The 18,573-nt window shown below is 43.6% G+C and overlaps 1 long non-coding RNA gene across 1 annotated transcript; it reads right to left on the bottom strand.

The window, feature by feature from the left end:
• Window positions 1-3,111: 3,111 nt before the first annotated feature.
• On the bottom strand, window positions 3,112-14,377 carry LOC307181239. Its single transcript, XR_013826196.1, has 3 exons — window positions 14,296-14,377; window positions 11,135-11,220; window positions 3,112-3,323 (listed from the first exon to the last, which is right to left on the bottom strand). It is a non-coding gene; the product is annotated as an uncharacterized lncRNA (long non-coding RNA).
• Window positions 14,378-18,573: the final 4,196 nt, after the last annotated feature.

Raw genomic sequence — 18,573 nt, 5'->3', positions numbered from 1 at the left:
CTCTGTTTACAAGAACCTCGTTTACAGTACAAGTTCAACATCGCAGAAAGTGAAAAATGGATAAAGAAGTTGTGGTATTTACTTACGAAGCAATATCACTCAGCAATGAAATCTGTGTCATCAGGCCCTTAGCAGCACAATGAGTGGATTCAGGTATGATGATTCTAACTGAAATAAGTCACACAGAAAAAGAAACATCATAAGATATCAGTAATACACGGAATGTAAACTTGGCTACACAGGAACTGAATTACAGAACAGAACAGGGTCTCAAATTTAGAAAACCAACTTATTCTTGCTTAAGGGTAAAGGTGAGTTGGGGTGCTGCATAAAACCAGAGATTGAAATGAGCACAGGTAAAGTTCCTTAAGCCAAATATGGAATAGACAAGAGCTACTCCTTGCTCAACGAAATGGACTCAACACCCCATATTAAACGCCTAAGAATGTACCTGACTAGTAAGTATCTTAAAACCTATGGATTGCTATGTCTCCGAAAGAGAATCAAGCATGTGTACAGGGGCATAAACGCAGCAGTGATAGGATTGGAGAGGTTCGGTGAGCAAATGAAGACCCTTTGAAGTCATATTGCATGGTACCCATTCCACGGGTTTCAACTACCCAGGTTTAAGGTATTCTTCCTTCAGCTAAAACATGCATGTGGAACCTAGAGTATGATCAACCATGTGATCGGGAGACGTGTTCAAATATGTCTCAGTTTTCCTCCCCTGGTACTCGGGTGCAACATTCCAGACGCTTTACTAACACTCTCCCCACTTGGAGAGTCAGTCCCTTTAACCTCCTGTTTGGCCCAGTTTGCAATTTCTGCGGAAGATGAACAGGAATAGCGAGAACCAATGAGAGGCTAGCTGGAGGTGTCTGGACGGACAAATTTAACTCTCATTTCCCACCAGGAAGAGGAATTAACCAAAGGCTCAGCGTGCCGTACCGGAACCAGATTAGGGCCTGAAGCCATCCTGCGGTGTTGCGGCCAGCTCAAAAGAAAGCGAGTTGAAGAAAGGAGCTCAGGGGCACTGTAATTCACAAACCTGCAGAGTTATAAATGACAGCTATCGTCCAAAAATATACTGAAGTAAGGCTGCCAGGAGGACTTGAAAGCGGGGCAGAATTGCAGGAAACCGATTTCAGGAGGTAGACTGGAATTGCATTGAAAGCATAGGAAAAGAGGCAGAACGTCCACAATGATGCACTTGGCCAGAAAGGGCGTATGCGTTTTTTCCTGAATATATTCAGGAAAAAACGCATATGCCCTTTTTGGCCAACCAAGCAAGCTTGCAAAGGAAATCTGCACTACAATGAAGTCTCACTTCCCCCCGGTCAAAAGGGCCATCTGAAAAAAGTGTAAAATCCAGAAAGGCAGGACAGGCCATGGAGAACTGGGAGCCTTGTTATGCTGATGGGCGGGATGTAAATTGCCAACAACCACTCGGGAGAAGTGTATGGTGTTTCCTGAAACATCTAAAAAACAAAGCAACAGAACCTAGGGCACTTCCACTTAGGGTCCTATAGCTTAGGGAAATTAAAATCAAAAAGACACAGCCACCTCAAAGTTTGGAACGGCTCTGTTTACAAGAACCTCGTTTACAGTACAAGTTCAACATCGCAGAAAGTGAAAAATGGATAAAGAACTTGTGGTATTTACTTACAAAGCAATATCACTCAGCAATGAAATCTGTGTCATCAGGCCCTTAGCAGCACAATGAGTGGATTCAGGTATGATGATTCTAACTGAAATAAGTCACACAGAAAAAGAAACATCATAAGATATCAGTAATACATGGAATGTAAACTTGGCTACACAGGAACTGAATTACAGAACAGAACAGGGTCTCAAATTTACAAAACCAACTTATTCTTGCTTAAGGGTAAAGGTGAGTTGGGGTGCTGCATAAAACCAGAGATTGAAATGAGCACAGATAAAGTTCCTTAAGCCAAATATGGAATAGACAAGAGCTACTCCTTGCTCAACGAAATGGACTCAACACCGCATATTAAACGCCTAAGAATGTACCTGACTAGTAAGTATCTTAAAACCTATGGATTGCTATGTCTCCGAAAGAGAATCAAGCATGTGTACAGGGGCATAAACGCAGCAGTGATAGGATTGGAGAGGTTCGGTGAGCAAATGAAGACCCTTTGAAGTCATATTGCATGGTACCCATTACACGGGTCTTAACTCTCCAGGTTTAAGGTATTCTTCCTTCAGCTAAAACATGCATGTGGAACCCAAGTATGATCAACCATGTGAACGGGAGACGTGTTCAAATATGTCTCAGTTTTCCTCCCCTGGTACTCGGGTGCAACATTCCAGACGCTTTACTAACACTCTCCCCACTTGGAGAGTCAGCGCCTTTAACCTCCTGTTTGGCCCAGTTTGCAATTTCTGCGGAAGATGAACAGGAATAGTGAGAACCAATGAGAGACTAGCTGGAGGTGTCTGGACGGGCAAATTTAACTCTCATTTCCCACCAGGAAAAGGAAATAACCAAAGGCTCAGCGTGCCGTGCCGGAACCAGATTAGGGCCTGAAGCCATCCTGCGGTGTTGCGGCCAGGTCACAAGAAAGCGAGTTGAAGAAAGGAGCTCAGGGGCACTGTAATTCACAAACCTGCAGAGTTATAAATGACAGCTATCGTCCAAAAATAGACTGAAGTAAGGCTGCCAAGAGGACTTGAAAGCGGGGCAGAATTGCAGGAAACCGATTTCAGGAGGTAGACTGGAATTGCATTGAAAGCATAGGAAAAGAGGCAGAACGTCCACAATGATGCACTTGGCCAAAAAGGGCGTATGCGTTTTTTCCTGAATATATTCAGGAAAAAACGCATACGCCCTTTTTGGCCAACCAAGCAAGCTTGCAAAGGAAATCTGCACTACAATGAAGTCTCACTTCCCCCCGGTCAAAAGGGCCATCTGAAAAAAGTGTAAAATCCAGAAAGGCAGGACAGGCCATGGAGAACTGGGAGCCTTGTTATGCTGATGGGCGGGATGTAAATTGCCAACAACCACTCGGGAGAAGTGTATGGTGTTTCCTGAAACATCTAAAAAACAAAGCAACAGAACCTAGGGCACTTCCACTTATGGTCCTATAGCTTAGGGAAATTAAAATCAAAAAGACACAGCCACCCCAAAGTTTGGAACGGCTCTGTTTACAAGAACCTCGTTTACAGTACAAGTTCAACATCGCAGAAAGTGAAAAATGGATAAAGTAGTTGTGGTATTTACTTACAAAGCAATATCACTCAGCAATGAAATCTGTGTCATCAGGCCCTTAGCAGCACAGTGAGTGGATTCAGGTATGATGATTCTAACTGAAATAAGTCACACAGAAAAAGAAACATCATAAGATATCAGTAATACACGGAATGTAAACTTGGCTACACAGGAACTGAATTACAGAACAGAACAGGGTCTCAAATTTAGAAAACCAACTTATTCTTGCTTAAGGGTAAAGGTGAGTTGGGGTGCTGCATAAAACCAGAGATTGAAATGAGCACAGATAAAGTTCCTTAAGCCAAATATGGAATAGACAAGAGCTACTCCATGCTCAATGAAATGGACTCATCACCCCATATTAAACGCCTAAGAATGTTCCTGACTAGTAAGTATCTTAAAACCTATGGATTGCTATGTCTCCGAAAGAGAATCAAGCATGTGTACAGGGGCATAAACGCAGCAGTGATAGGATTGGAGAGGTTCGGTGAGCAAATGAAGACCCTTTGAAGTCATATTGCATGGTACCCATTCCACGGGTTTCAACTACCCAGGTTTAAGGTATTCTTCCTTCAGCTAAAACATGCATGTGGAACCTAGAGTATGATCAACCATGTGATCGGGAGACGTGTTCAAATATGTCTCAGTTTTCCTCCCCTGGTACTCGGGTGCAACATTCCAGACGCTTTACTAACACTCTCCCGACCTGGAGAGTCAGTCCCTTTAACCTCCTGTTTGGCCCAGTTTGCAATTTCTGCGGAAGATGAACAGGAATAGCGAGAACCAATGAGAGACTAGCTGGAGGTGTCTGGACGGGCAAATTTAACTCTCATTTCCCACCAGGAAGAGGAATTAACCAAAGGCTCAGCGTGCCGTGCCGGAACCAGATTAGGGCCTGAAGCCATCCTGCGGTGTTGCGGCCAGGTCACAAGAAAGCGAGTTGAAGAAAGGAGCTCAGGGGCACTGTAATTCACAAACCTGCAGAGTTATAAATGACAGCTATCGTCCAAAAATAGACTGAAGTAAGGCTGCCAAGAGGACTTGAAAGTGGGGCAGAATTGCAGGAAACCGATTTCAGGAGGTAGACTGGAATTGCATTGAAAGCATAGGAAAAGAGGCAGAACGTCCACAATGATGCACTTGGCCAAAAAGGGCGTATGCGTTTTTTCCTGAATATATTCAGGAAAAAACGCATACGCACTTTTTGGCCAACCAAGCAAGCTTGCAAAGGAAATCTGCACTACAATGAAGTCTCACTTCCCCCCGGTCAAAAGGGCCATCTGAAAAAAGTGTAAAATCCAGAAAGGAAACAGGCCATTGAGAACTGGGAGCCTTGTTATGCTGATGGGTGGGATGTAAATTGCCAACAGACACTTGGGAGAAATGTATGGTGTTTCCTGAAACATATAAAAAACAAAGCAACAGAGCCTAGGGCACTTCTACTTATGGTCCTATAGCTTAGGGAAATTAAAATCAAAAAGACACAGCCACCCCAAAGTTTGGAACGGCTCTGTTTACAAGAACCTCGTTTACAGTACAAGTTCAACATCGCAGAAAGTGAAAAATGGATAAAGAACTTGTGGTACTTACGTACAATGCAGTATCACTCAGCAATGAAATCTATGTCATCAGGCCCGTAGCAGCATAATGAGTAGATTCAGGTACGATGATTCTAACTGAAATAAGTCACACAGAAAAAGAAACATCATAAGATATCACTAATACACGGAATGTAAACTTGGCTACACAGGAACTGAATTACAGAACAGAACAGGGTCTCAAATTTAGAAAACCAACTTATGCTTGCTTAAGGGGAAAGGTGAGTTGGGGTGCTGCATAAAACCAGAGATTGAAATGAGCACAGATAAAGTTCCTTAAGTCAAATATGGAATAGACAAGAGCTACTCCTTGCTCAACGAAATGGACTCAACACCGCATATTAAACGCCTAAGAATGTACCTGACTAGTAAGTATCGTAAAACCTATGGATTGCTATGTCTCCAAAAGAGAATCAGGCATGTGTACAGGGGCATAAACGCAGCAGTGATAGGATTGGAGATGTTCGGTGAGCAAATGAAGACCCTTTGAAGTCATATTGCATGGTACCCATTACACGGGTCTCAACTCTCCAGGTTTAAGGTATTCTTCCTTCAGCTAAAACATGCATGTGGAACCCAAGTATGATCAACCATGTGAACGGGAGACGTGTTCAAATATGTCTCAGTTTTCCTCCCCTGGTACTCGGGTGCAACATTCCAGACGCTTTACTAACACTCTCCCCACTTTGAGAGTCAGCGCCTTTAACCTACTGTTTGGCCCAGTTTACAATTTCTGCGGAAGATGAACAGGAATAGCGAGAACCAATGAGAGGCTAGCTGGAGCTGTCTGGACGGGCAAATTTAACTCTCATTTCCCACCAGGAAGAGGAAATAACCAAAGGCTCAGCGTGCCGTACCGGAACCAGATTAGGGCCTGAAGCCATCCTGCGGTGTTGCGGCCAGCTCAAAAGAAAGCGAGTTGAAGAAAGGAGCTCAGGGGTACTGTAATTCACAAACCTGCAGAGTTATAAATGACAGCTATCGTCCAAAAATAAACTGAAGTAAGGCTGCCAAGAGGACTTGAAAGCGGGGCAGAATTGCAGGAAACCGATTTCAGGAGGTAGACTGGAATTGCATTGAAAGCATAGGAAAAGAGGCAGAACGTCCACAATGATGCACTTGGCCAAAAAGGGCGTATGCGTTTTTTCCTGAATATATTCAGGAAAAAACGCATACGCACTTTTTGGCCAACCAAGCAAGCTTGCAAAGGAAATCTGCACTACAATGAAGTCTCACTTCCCCCCGGTCAAAAGGGCCATCTGAAAAAAGTGTAAAATCCAGAAAGGCAACAGGCCATTGAGAACTGGGAGCCTTGTTATGCTGATGGGTGGGATGTAAATTGCCAACAGACACTTGGGAGAAATGTATGGTGTTTCCTGAAACATATAAAAAACAAAGCAACAGAGCCTAGGGCACTTCCACTTATGGTCCTATAGCTTAGGGAAATTAAAATCAAAAAGACACAGCCACCCCAAAGTTTGGAACGGCTCTGTTTACAAGAACCTCGTTTACAGTACAAGTTCAACATCGCAGAAAGTGAAAAATGGATAAAGAACTTGTGGTACTTACGTACAATGCAGTATCACTCAGCAATGAAATCTATGTCATCAGGCCCGTAGCAGCATAATGAGTAGATTCAGGTACGATGATTCTAACTGAAATAAGTCACACAGAAAAAGAAACATCATAAGATATCACTAATACACGGAATGTAAACTTGGCTACACAGGAACTGAATTACAGAACAGAACAGGGTCTCAAATTTAGAAAACCAACTTATGCTTGCTTAAGGGGAAAGGTGAGTTGGGGTGCTGCATAAAACCAGAGATTGAAATGAGCACAGATAAAGTTCCTTAAGTCAAATATGGAATAGACAAGAGCTACTCCTTGCTCAACGAAATGGACTCAACACCGCATATTAAACGCCTAAGAATGTACCTGACTAGTAAGTATCGTAAAACCTATGGATTGCTATGTCTCCAAAAGAGAATCAAGCATGTGTACAGGGGCATAAACGCAGCAGTGATAGGATTGGAGAGGTTCGGTGAGCAAATGAAGACCCTTTGAAGTCATATTGCATGGTACCCATTCCACGGGTCTCAACTCTCCAGGTTTAAGGTATTCTTCCTTCAGCTAAAACATGCATGTGGAACCCAAGTATGATCAACCATGTGAACGGGAGACGTGTTCAAATATGTCTCAGTTTTCCTCCCCTGGTACTCGGGTGCAACATTCCAGACACTTTACTAACACTCTCCCCACTTTGAGAGTCAGCGCCTTTAACCTACTGTTTGGCCCAGTTTGCAATTTCTGCGGAAGATGAACAGGAATAGCGAGAACCAATGAGAGGCTAGCTGGAGCTGTCTGGACGGGCAAATTTAACTCTCATTTCCCACCAGGAAGAGGAAATAACCAAAGGCTCAGCGTGCCGTACCGGAACCAGATTAGGGCCTGAAGCCATCCTGCGGTGTTGCGGCCAGCTCAAAAGAAAGCGAGTTGAAGAAAGGAGCTCAGGGGTACTGTAATTCACAAACCTGCAGAGTTCTAAATGACAGCTATCGTCCAAAAATAAACTGAAGTAAGGCTGCCAAGAGGACTTGAAAGCGGGGCAGAATTGCAGGAAACCGATTTCAGGAGGTAGACTGGAATTGCATTGAAAGCATAGGAAAAGAGGCAGAACGTCCACAATGATGCACTTGGCCAAAAAGGGCGTATGCGTTTTTTCCTGAATATATTCAGGAAAAAACGCATACGCCCTTTTTGGCCAACCAAGCAAGCTTGCAAAGGAAATCTGCACTACAATGAAGTCTCACTTCCCCCCGGTCAAAAGGGCCATCTGAAAAAAGTGTAAAATCCAGAAAGGCAGGACAGGCCATGGAGAACTGGGAGCCTTGTTATGCTGATGGGCGGGATGTAAATTGCCAACAACCACTCGGGAGAAGTGTATGGTGTTTCCTGAAACATCTAAAAAACAAAGCAACAGAACCTAGGGCACTTCCACTTATGGTCCTATAGCTTAGGGAAATTAAAATCAAAAAGACACAGCCACCCCAAAGTTTGGAACGGCTCTGTTTACAAGAACCTCGTTTACAGTACAAGTTCAACATCGCAGAAAGTGAAAAATGGATAAAGAAGTTGTGGTATTTACTTACAAAGCAATATCACTCAGCAATGAAATCTGTGTCATCAGGCCCTTAGCAGCACAATGAGTGGATTCAGGTATGATGATTCTAACTGAAGTAAGTCACACAGAAAAAGAAACATCATAAGATATCTGTAATACACGGAATGTAAACTTGGCTACACAGGAACTGAATTACAGAACAGAACAGGGTCTCAAATTTAGAAAACCAACTTATGCTTGCTTAAGGGGAAAGGTGAGTTGGGGTGCTGCATAAAACCAGAGATTGAAATGAGCACAGATAAAGTTCCTTAAGCCAAATATGGAATAGACTAGAGCTACTCCTTGCTCAACGAAATGGACTCAACACCCCATATTAAACGCCTAAGAATGTACCTGACTAGTAAGTATCTTAAAACCTATGGATTGCTATGTCTCCGAAAGAGAATCAAGCATGTGTACAGGGGCATAAACGCAGCAGTGATAGGATTGCAGAGGTTCGGTGAGCAAATGAAGACCCTTTGAAGTCATATTGCATGGTACCCATTCCACGGGTTTCAACTACCGAGGTTTAAGGTATGATTCCTTCAGCTAAAACATGCATGTGGAACCTAGAGTATGATCAACCATGTGATCGGGAGACGTGTTCAAATATGTCTCAGTTTTCCTCCCCTGGTACTCGGGTGCAACATTCCAGACGCTTTACTAACACTCTCCCCCACTTGGAGAGTCAGTCCCTTTAACCTCCTGTTTGGCCCAGTTTGCAATTTCTGCGGAAGATGAACAGGAATAGCGAGAACGAATGAGAGGCTAGCTGGAGGTGTCTGGACGGGCAAATTTAACTCTCATTTCCCACCAGGAAGAGGAATTAACCAAAGGCTCAGCATGCCGGGCCGGAACCAGATAAGGGCCTGAAGCCATCCTGCGGTGTTGCGGCCAGGTCACAAGAAAGCGAGTTGAAGAAAGGAGCTCAGGGGCACTGTAATTCACAAACCTGCAGAGTTATAGATGACAGCTATCGTCCAAAAATACACTGAAGTAAGGCTGCCAAGAGGACTTGAAAGCGGGTCAGAATTGCAGGAAACCGATTTCAGGAGGTAGACTGGAATTGCATTGAAAGCATAGGAAAAGAGGCAGAACGTCCACAATGATGCACTTCGCCAAAAAAGGCGTATGCGTTTTTTCCTGAATATATTCAGGAAAAAACGCATACGCACTTTTTGGCCAACCAAGCAAGCTTGCAAAGGAAATCTGCAGTACAATGAAATCTCACTTCCCCCCGGTCAAAAGGGCCATCTGAAAAAAGTGTAAAATCCAGAAAGGCAACAGGCCATGGAGAACTGGGAGCCTTGTTATGCTGATGGGCGGGATGTAAATTGCCAACAGACACTTGGGAGAAGTGTATGGTGTTTCCTGAAACATTTAAAAAACAAAGCAACAGAGCCTAGGGCACTTCCACTTATGGTCCTATAGCTTAGGGAAATTAAAATCAAAAAGACACAGCCACCCCAAAGTTTGGAACGGCTCTGTTTACAAGAACCTCGTGTACAGTACAAGTTCAACATCGCAGAAAGTGAAAAATGGATAAAGAAGTTGTGGTATTCACTTACAAAGCAATATCACTCAGCAATGAAATCTATGTCATCAGGTCCTTAGCAGCACAATGAGTGGATTCAGGTATGATGATTCTAACTGAAATAAGTCACACAGAAAAAGAAACATCATAAGATATCAGTAATACATGGAATGGAAACTTGGCTACACAGGAACTGAATTACAGAACAGAACAGGGTCTCAAATTTAGAAAAACAACTTATGCTTGCTTAAGGGTAAAGGTGAGTTGGGGTGCTGCATAAAACCAGAGATTGAAATGAGCACAGATAAAGTTCCTTAAGCCAAATATGGAATAGATAAGAGCTACTCCTTGCTCAACGAAATGGACTCAACACCCCATATTAAACGCCTAAGAATGTACCTGACTTGTAAGTATCTTAAAACCTATGGATTGCTATGTCTCCAAAAGAGAATCAAGCATGTGTACAGGGGCATAAACGCAGCAGTGATAGGATTGGAGAGGTTCGGTGAGCAAATGAAGACCCTTTGAAGTCATATTGCATGGTACCCATTCCACGGGTTTCAACTACCCAGGTTTAAGGTATTCTTCCTTCAGCTAAAACATACATGTGGAACCTAGAGTATGATCAACCATCTGATCGGGAGACGTGTTCAAATATGTCTCAGTTTTCCTCCCCTGGTACTCGGGTGCAACATTCCAGACGCTTTACTAACACTCTCCCCACTTGGAGAGTCAGCGCCTTTAACCGCCTGTTTGGCCCAGTTTGCAATTTCTGCGGAAGATGAACAGGAATAGCGAGAACCAATGAGAGACTAGCTGGAGGTGTCTGGACGGGCAAATTTAACTCTCATTTCCCACCAGGAAAAGGAAATAACCAAAGGTTCAGCGTGCCGTGCCGGAACCAGATTAGGGCCTGAAGCCATCCTGCGGTGTTGCGGCCAGGTCACAAGAAAGCAAGTTGAAGAAAGGAGCTCAGGGGCACTGTAATTCACAAACCTGCAGAGTTATAAATGACAGCTATCGTCCAAAAATAGACTGAAGTAAGGCTGCCAAGAGGACTTGAAAGCGGGGCAGAATTGCAGGAAACCGATTTCAGGAGGTAGACTGGAATTGCATTGAAAGCATAGGAAAAGAGGCAGAACGTCCACAATGATGCACTTGGCCAAAAAGGGCGTATGCGTTTTTTCCTGAATATATTCAGGAAAAAACGCATACGCCCTTTTTGGCCAACCAAGCAAGCTTGCAAAGGAAATCTGCACTACAATGAAGTCTCACTTCCCCCCGGTCAAAAGGGCCATCTGAAAAAAGTGTAAAATCCAGAAAGGCAGGACAGGCCATGGAGAACTGGGAGCCTTGTTATGCTGATGGGCGGGATGTAAATTGCCAACAACCACTCGGGAGAAGTGTATGGTGTTTCCTGAAACATCTAAAAAACAAAGCAACAGAACCTAGGGCACTTCCACTTATGGTCCTATAGCTTAGGGAAATTAAAATCAAAAAGACACAGCCACCCCAAAGTTTGGAACGGCTCTGTTTACAAGAACCTCGTTTACAGTACAAGTTCAACATCGCAGAAAGTGAAAAATGGATAAAGAAGTTGTGGTATTTACTTAAAAAGCAATATCACTCAGCAATGAAATCTGTGTCATCAGGCCCTTAGCAGCACAGTGAGTGGATTCAGGTATGATGATTCTAACTGAAATAAGTCACACAGAAAAAGAAACATCATAAGATATCAGTAATACACGGAATGTAAACTTGGCTACACAGGAACTGAATTACAGAACAGAACAGGGTCTCAAATTTACAAAACCAACTTATTCTTGCTTAAGGGTAAAGGTGAGTTGGGGTGCTGCATAAAACCAGAGATTGAAATGAGCACAGATAAAGTTCCTTAAGCCAAATATGGAATAGACAAGAGCTACTCCTTGCTCAACGAAATGGACTCAACACCGCATATTAAACGCCTAAGAATGTACTTAACTAGTAAGTATCTTAAAACCTATGGATTGCTATGTCTCCGAAAGAGAATCAAGCATGTGTACAGGGGCATAAACGCAGCAGTGATAGGATTGGAGAGGTTTGGTGAGCAAATGAAGACCCTTTGAAGTCATATTGCATGGTACCCATTACACGGGTCTTAACTCTCCAGGTTTAAGGTATTCTTCCTTCAGCTAAAACATGCATGTGGAACACAAGTATGATCAACCATGTGAACGGGAGACGTGTTCAAATATGTCTCAATTTTCCTCCCCTGGTACTCGGGTGCAACATTCCAGACGCTTTACTAACACTCTCCCCACTTGGAGAGTCAGCGCCTTTAACCTCCTGTTTGGCCCAGTTTGCAATTTCTGGGAAAGATGAACAGGAATAGCGAGAACCAATGAGAGACTAGCTGGAGGTGTCTGGACGGGCAAATTTAACTCTCATTTCCCACCAGGAGAAGGAAATAATCAAAGGCCCAGCGTGCCGTGCCGGAACCAGATTAGGGCCTGAAGCCATCCTGCGGTGTTGCGGCCAGGTCACAAGAAAGCAAATTGAAGAAAGGAGCTCAGGGGCACTGTAATTCACAAACCTGCAGAGTTATAAATGACAGCTATCGTCCAAAAATAGACTGAAGTAAGGCTGCCAAGAGGACTTGAAAGCGGGGCAGAATTGCAGGAAACCGATTTCAGGAGGTAGACTGGAATTGCATTGAAAGCATAGGAAAAGAGGCAGAACGTCCACAATGATGCACTTGGCCAAAAAGGGCGTATGCGTTTTTTCCTGAATATATTCAGGAAAAAACGCATACGCCCTTTTTGGCCAACCAAGCAAGCTTGCAAAGGAAATCTGCACTACAATGAAGTCTCACTTCCCCCCGGTCAAAAGGGCCATCTGAAAAAAGTGTAAAATCCAGAATGGCAACAGGTCATTGAGAACTGGGAGCCTTGTTATGCTGATGGGCGGGATGTAAATTGCCAACAGACACTTGGGAGAAGTGTATGGTGTTTCCTGAAACATCTAAAAAACAAAGCAACAGAGTCTAGGGCACTTCCACTTATGGTCCTATAGCTTAGGGAAATTAAAATCAAAAAGACACAGCCACCCCAAAGTTTGGAACGGCTCTGTTTACAAGAACCTCGTTTACAGTACAAGTTCAACATCGCAGAAAGTGAAAAATGGATAAAGTACTTGTGGTACTTACGTACAATGCAGTATCACTCAGCAATGAAATCTATGTCATCAGGCCCGTAGCAGCATAATGAGTAGATTCAGGTACGATGATTCTAACTGAAATAAGTCACACAGAAAAAGAAACATCATAAGATATCAGTAATACATGGAATGGAAACTTGGCTACACAGGAACTGAATTACAGAACAGAACAGGGTCTCAAATTTAGAAAAACAACTTATGCTTGCTTAAGGGTAAAGGTGAGTTGGGGTGCTGCATAAAACCAGAGATTGAAATGAGCACAGATAAAGTTCCTTAAGCCAAATATGGAATAGATAAGAGCTACTCCTTGCTCAACGAAATGGACTCAACACCCCATATTAAACGCCTAAGAATGTACCTGACTTGTAAGTATCTTAAAACCTATGGATTGCTATGTCTCCGAAAGAGAATCAAGCATGTGTACAGGGGCATAAACGCAGCAGTGATAGGATTGGAGAGGTTCGGTGAGCAAATGAAGACCCTTTGAAGTCATATTGCATGGTACCCATTCCACGGGTTTCAACTACCCAGGTTTAAGGTATTCTTCCTTCAGCTAAAACATGCATGTGGAACCTAGAGTATGATCAACCATCTGATCGGGAGACGTGTTCAAATATGTCTCAGTTTTCCTCCCCTGGTACTCGGGTGCAACATTCCAGACGCTTTACTAACACTCTCCCCACTTGGAGAGTCAGCGCCTTTAACCGCCTGTTTGGCCCAGTTTGCAATTTCTGCGGAAGATGAACAGGAATAGCGAGAACCAATGAGAGACTAGCTGGAGGTGTCTGGACGGGCAAATTTAACTCTCATTTCCCACCAGGAAAAGGAAATAACCATAGGTTCAGCGTGCCGTGCCGGAACCAGATTAGGGCCTGAAGCCATCCTGCGGTGTTGCGGCCAGGTCACAAGAAAGCAAGTTGAAGAAAGGAGCTCAGGGGCACTGTAATTCACAAACCTGCAGAGTTATAAATGACAGCTATCGTCCAAAAATAGACTGAAGTAAGGCTGCCAAGAGGACTTGAAAGCGGGGCAGAATTGCAGGAAACCGATTTCAGGAGGTAGACTGGAATTGCATTGAAAGCATAGGAAAAGAGGCAGAACGTCCACAATGATGCACTTGGCCAAAAAGGGCGTATGCGTTTTTTCCTGAATATATTCAGGAAAAAACGCATACGCCCTTTTTGGCCAACCAAGCAAGCTTGCAAAGGAAATCTGCACTACAATGAAGTCTCACTTCCCCCCGGTCAAAAGGGCCATCTGAAAAAAGTGTAAAATCCAGAAAGGCAGGACAGGCCATGGAGAACTGGGAGCCTTGTTATGCTGATGGGCGGGATGTAAATTGCCAACAACCACTCGGGAGAAGTGTATGGTGTTTCCTGAAACATCTAAAAAACAAAGCAACAGAACCTAGGGCACTTCCACTTATGGTCCTATAGCTTAGGGAAATTAAAATCAAAAAGACACAGCCACCCCAAAGTTTGGAACGGCTCTGTTTACAAGAACCTCGTTTACAGTACAAGTTCAACATCGCAGAAAGTGAAAAATGGATAAAGAAGTTGTGGTATTTACTTACAAAGCAATATCACTCAGCAATGAAATCTGTGTCATCAGGCCCTTAGCAGCACAGTGAGTGGATTCAGGTATGATGATTCTAACTGAAATAAGTCACACAGAAAAAGAAACATCATAAGATATCAGTAATACACGGAATGTAAACTTGGCTACACAGGAACTGAATTACAGAACAGAACAGGGTCTCAAATTTACAAAACCAACTTATTCTTGCTTAAGGGTAAAGGTGAGTTGGGGTGCTGCATAAAACCACAGATTGAAATGAGCACAGATAAAGTTCCTTAAGCCAAATATGGAATAGACAAGAGCTACTCCTTGCTCAACGAAATGGACTCAACACCGCATATTAAACGCCTAAGAATGTACTTAACTAGTAAGTATCTTAAAACCTATGGATTGCTATGTCTCCCAAAGAGAATCAAGCATGTGTACAGGGGCATAAACGCAGCAGTGATAGGATTGGAGAGGTTTGGTGAGCAAATGAAGACCCTTTGAAGTCATATTGCATGGTACCCATTACACGGGTCTTAACTCTCCAGGTTTTAGGTATTCTTCTTTCAGCTAAAACATGCATGTGGAACCTAGAGTATGATCAAGCATGTGATCGGGAGACGTGTTCAAATATGTCTCAGTTTTCCTCCCCTGGTACTCGGGTGCAACATTCCAGACGCTTTACTAACACTCTCCCCACTTGGAGAGTCAGCGCCTTTAACCTCCTGTTTGGCCCAGTTTGCAATTTCTGGGAAAGATGAACAGGAATAGCGAGAACCAATGAGAGACTAGCTGGAGGTGTCTGGACGGGCAAATTTAACTCTCATTTCCCACCAGGAGAAGGAAATAATCAAAGGCCCAGCGTGCCGTGCCGGAACCAGATTAGGGCCTGAAGCCATCCTGCGGTGTTGCGGCCAGGTCACAAGAAAGCAAGTTGAAGAAAGGAGCTCAGGGGCACTGTAATTCACAAACCTGCAGAGTTGTAAATGACAGCTATCGTCCAAAAATAGACTGAAGTAAGGCTGCCAAGAGGACTTGAAAGCGGGGCAGAATTGCAGGAAACCGATTTCAGGAGGTAGACTGGAATTGCATTGAAAGCATAGGAAAAGAGGCAGAACGTCCACAATGATGCACTTGGCCAAAAAGGGCGTATGCGTTTTTTCCTGAATATATTCAGGAAAAAACGCATACGCCCTTTTTGGCCAACCAAGCAAGCTTGCAAAGGAAATCTGCACTACAATGAAGTCTCACTTCCCCCCGGTCAAAAGGGCCATCTGAAAAAAGTGTAAAATCCAGAAAGGCAACAGGTCATTGAGAACTGGGAGCCTTGTTATGCTGATGGGCGGGATGTAAATTGCCAACAGACACTTGGGAGAAGTGTATGGTGTTTCCTGAAACATCTAAAAAACAAAGCAACAGAGTCTAGGGCACTTCCACTTATGGTCCTATAGCTTAGGGAAATTAAAATCAAAAAGACACAGCCACCCCAAAGTTTGGAACGGCTCTGTTTACAAGAACCTCGTTTACAGTACAAGTTCAACATCGCAGAAAGTGAAAAATGGATAAAGTACTTGTGGTACTTACGTACAATGCAGTATCACTCAGCAATGAAATCTATGTCATCAGGCCCATAGCAGCATAATGAGTAGATTCAGGTACGATGATTCTAACTGAAATAAGTCACACAGAAAAAGAAACATCATAAGATATCAGTAATACACGGAATGTAATCTTGGCTACACAGGAACTGAATTCCAAAACAGAACAGGTTCTCAAATTTAGAAAACCAACATATGCTTGCTTAAGGGTAAAGGTGAGTTGGGGTGCTGCATAAAACCAGAGATTGAAATGAGCACAGATAAAGTTCCTTAAGCCAAATATGGAATAGACAAGAGCTACTCCTTGCTCAACGAAATGGACTCAACACCCCATATTAAACGCCTAAGAATGTACCTGACTAGTAAGTATCTTAAAACCTATGGATTGCTATGTCACCGAAAGAGAATCAAGCATGTGTACAGGGGCATAAACGCAGCAGTGATAGGATTGGAGAGGTTCGGTGAGCAAATGAAGACCCTTTGAAGTCATATTGCATGGTACCCATTCCACGGGTTTCAACTACCCAGGTTTAAGGTATGATTCCTTCAGCTAAAACATGCATGTGGAACCTAGAGTATGATCAACCATGTGATCGGGAGATGTGTTCAAATATGTCTCAGTTTTCCTCCCCTGGTACTCGGGTGCAACATTCCAGACGCTTTACTAACACTCTCCCCCACTTGGAGAGTCAGTCCCTTTAACCTCCTGTTTGGCCCAGTTTGCAATTTCTGCGGAAGATGAACAGGAATAGCGAGAACCAATGAGAGGCTAGCTGGAGGTGTCTGGACGGGCAAATTTAACTCTCATTTCCCACCAGGAAGAGGAATTAACCAAAGGCTCAGCATGCCGGGCCAGAACCAGATTAGGGCCTGAAGCCATACTGCGGTGTTGCGGCCAGGTCACAAGAAAGCGAGTTGAAGAAAGGAGCTCAGGGGCACTGTAATTCACAAACCTGCAGAGTTATAAATGACAGCTATCGTCCAAAAATAGACTGAAGTAAGGCTGCCAAGTGGACTTGAAAGTGGGGCAGAATTGCAGGAAACCGATTTCAGGAGGTAGACTGGAATTGCATTGAAAGCATAGGAAAAGAGGCAGAACGTCCACAATGATGCACTTGGCCAAAAAGGGCGTATGCGTTTTTTCCTGAATATATTCAGGAAAAAACGCATACGCCCTTTTTGGCCAACCAAGCAAGCTTGCAAAGGAAATCTGCAGTACAATGAAATCTCACTTCCCCCCGGTCAAAAGGGCCATCTGAAAAAAGTGTAAAATCCAGAAAGGCAACAGGCCATTGAGAACTGGGAGCCTTGTTATGCTGATGGGCGGGATGTAAATTGCCAACAGACACTTGGGAGAAGTGTATGGTGTTTCCTGAAACATTTAAAAAACAAAGCAACAGAGCCTAGGGCACTTCCACTTATGGTCCTATAGCTTAGGGAAATTAAAATCAAAAAGACACAGCCACCCCAAAGTTTGGAACGGCTCTGTTTACAAGAACCTCGTTTACAGTACAAGTTCAACATCGCAGAAAGTGAAAAATGGATAAAGAAGTTGTGGTATTCACTTACAAAGCAATATCACTCAGCAATGAAATCTATGTCATCAGGTCCTTAGCAGCACAATGAGTGGATTCAGGTATGATGATTCTAACTGAAATAAGTCACACAGAAAAAGAAACATCATAAGATATCAGTAATACACGGAATGGAAACTTGGCTACACAGGAACTGAATTACAGAACAGAACAGGGTCTCAAATTTAGAAAAACAACTTATGCTTGCTTAAGGGTAAAGGTGAGTTGGGGTGCTGCATAAAACCAGAGATTGAAATGAGCACAGATAAAGTTCCTTAAGTCAAATATGGAATAGACAAGAGCTACTCCTTGCTCAACGAAATGGACTCAACACCGCATATTAAACGCCTAAGAATGTACCTGACTAGTAAGTATCTTAAAACCTATGGATTGCTATGTCTCCGAAAGAGAATCAAGCATGTGTACAGGGGCATAAACGCAGCAGTGATAGGATTGGAGAGGTTCGGTGAGCAAATGAAGACCCTTTGAAGTCATATTGCATGGTACCCATTCCACGGGTTTCAACTACCCAGGTTTAAGGTATTCTTCCTTCAGCTAAAACATGCATGTGGAACCTAGAGTATGATCAACCATGTGATCGGGAGACGTGTTCAAATATGTCTCAGTTTTCGTACCCTGGTACTCGGGTGCAACATTCCAGACGCTTTACTAACAATCTCCCCACTTGGAGAGTCAGTCCCTTTAACCTCCTGTTTGGCCCAGTTTGCAATTTCTGCGGAAGATGAACAGGAATAGCGAGAACCAATGAGAGGCTAGCTGGAGGTGTCTGGACGGGCAAATTTAACTCTCATTTCCCACCAGGAAGAGGAATTAACCAAAGGCTCAGCATGCCGGGCCGGAACCAGATTAGGGCCTGAAGCCATCCTGCGGTGTTGCGGCCAGGTCACAAGAAAGCGACTTGAAGAAAGGAGCTCAGGGGCACTGTAATTCACAAACCTGCAGAGTTATAAATGACAGCTATCGTCCAAAAATAGACTGAAGTGAGGCTGCCAAGAGGACTTGAAAGCGGGGCAGAATTGCAGGAAACCGATTTCAGGAGGTAGACTGGAATTGCATTGAAAGCATAGGAGAAGAGGCAGAACGTCCACAATGATG

The sequence above is a fragment of the Stenella coeruleoalba genome (genome assembly GCF_951394435.1).
Source record: "Stenella coeruleoalba genome assembly, contig: scaffold_273, whole genome shotgun sequence".
In the NCBI taxonomy this organism is placed as follows: Eukaryota; Metazoa; Chordata; class Mammalia; order Artiodactyla; family Delphinidae; genus Stenella; species Stenella coeruleoalba.
Note: the sequence above shows the minus strand (reverse complement) of the source record. Positions and strands in the feature narration are given on the sequence as shown.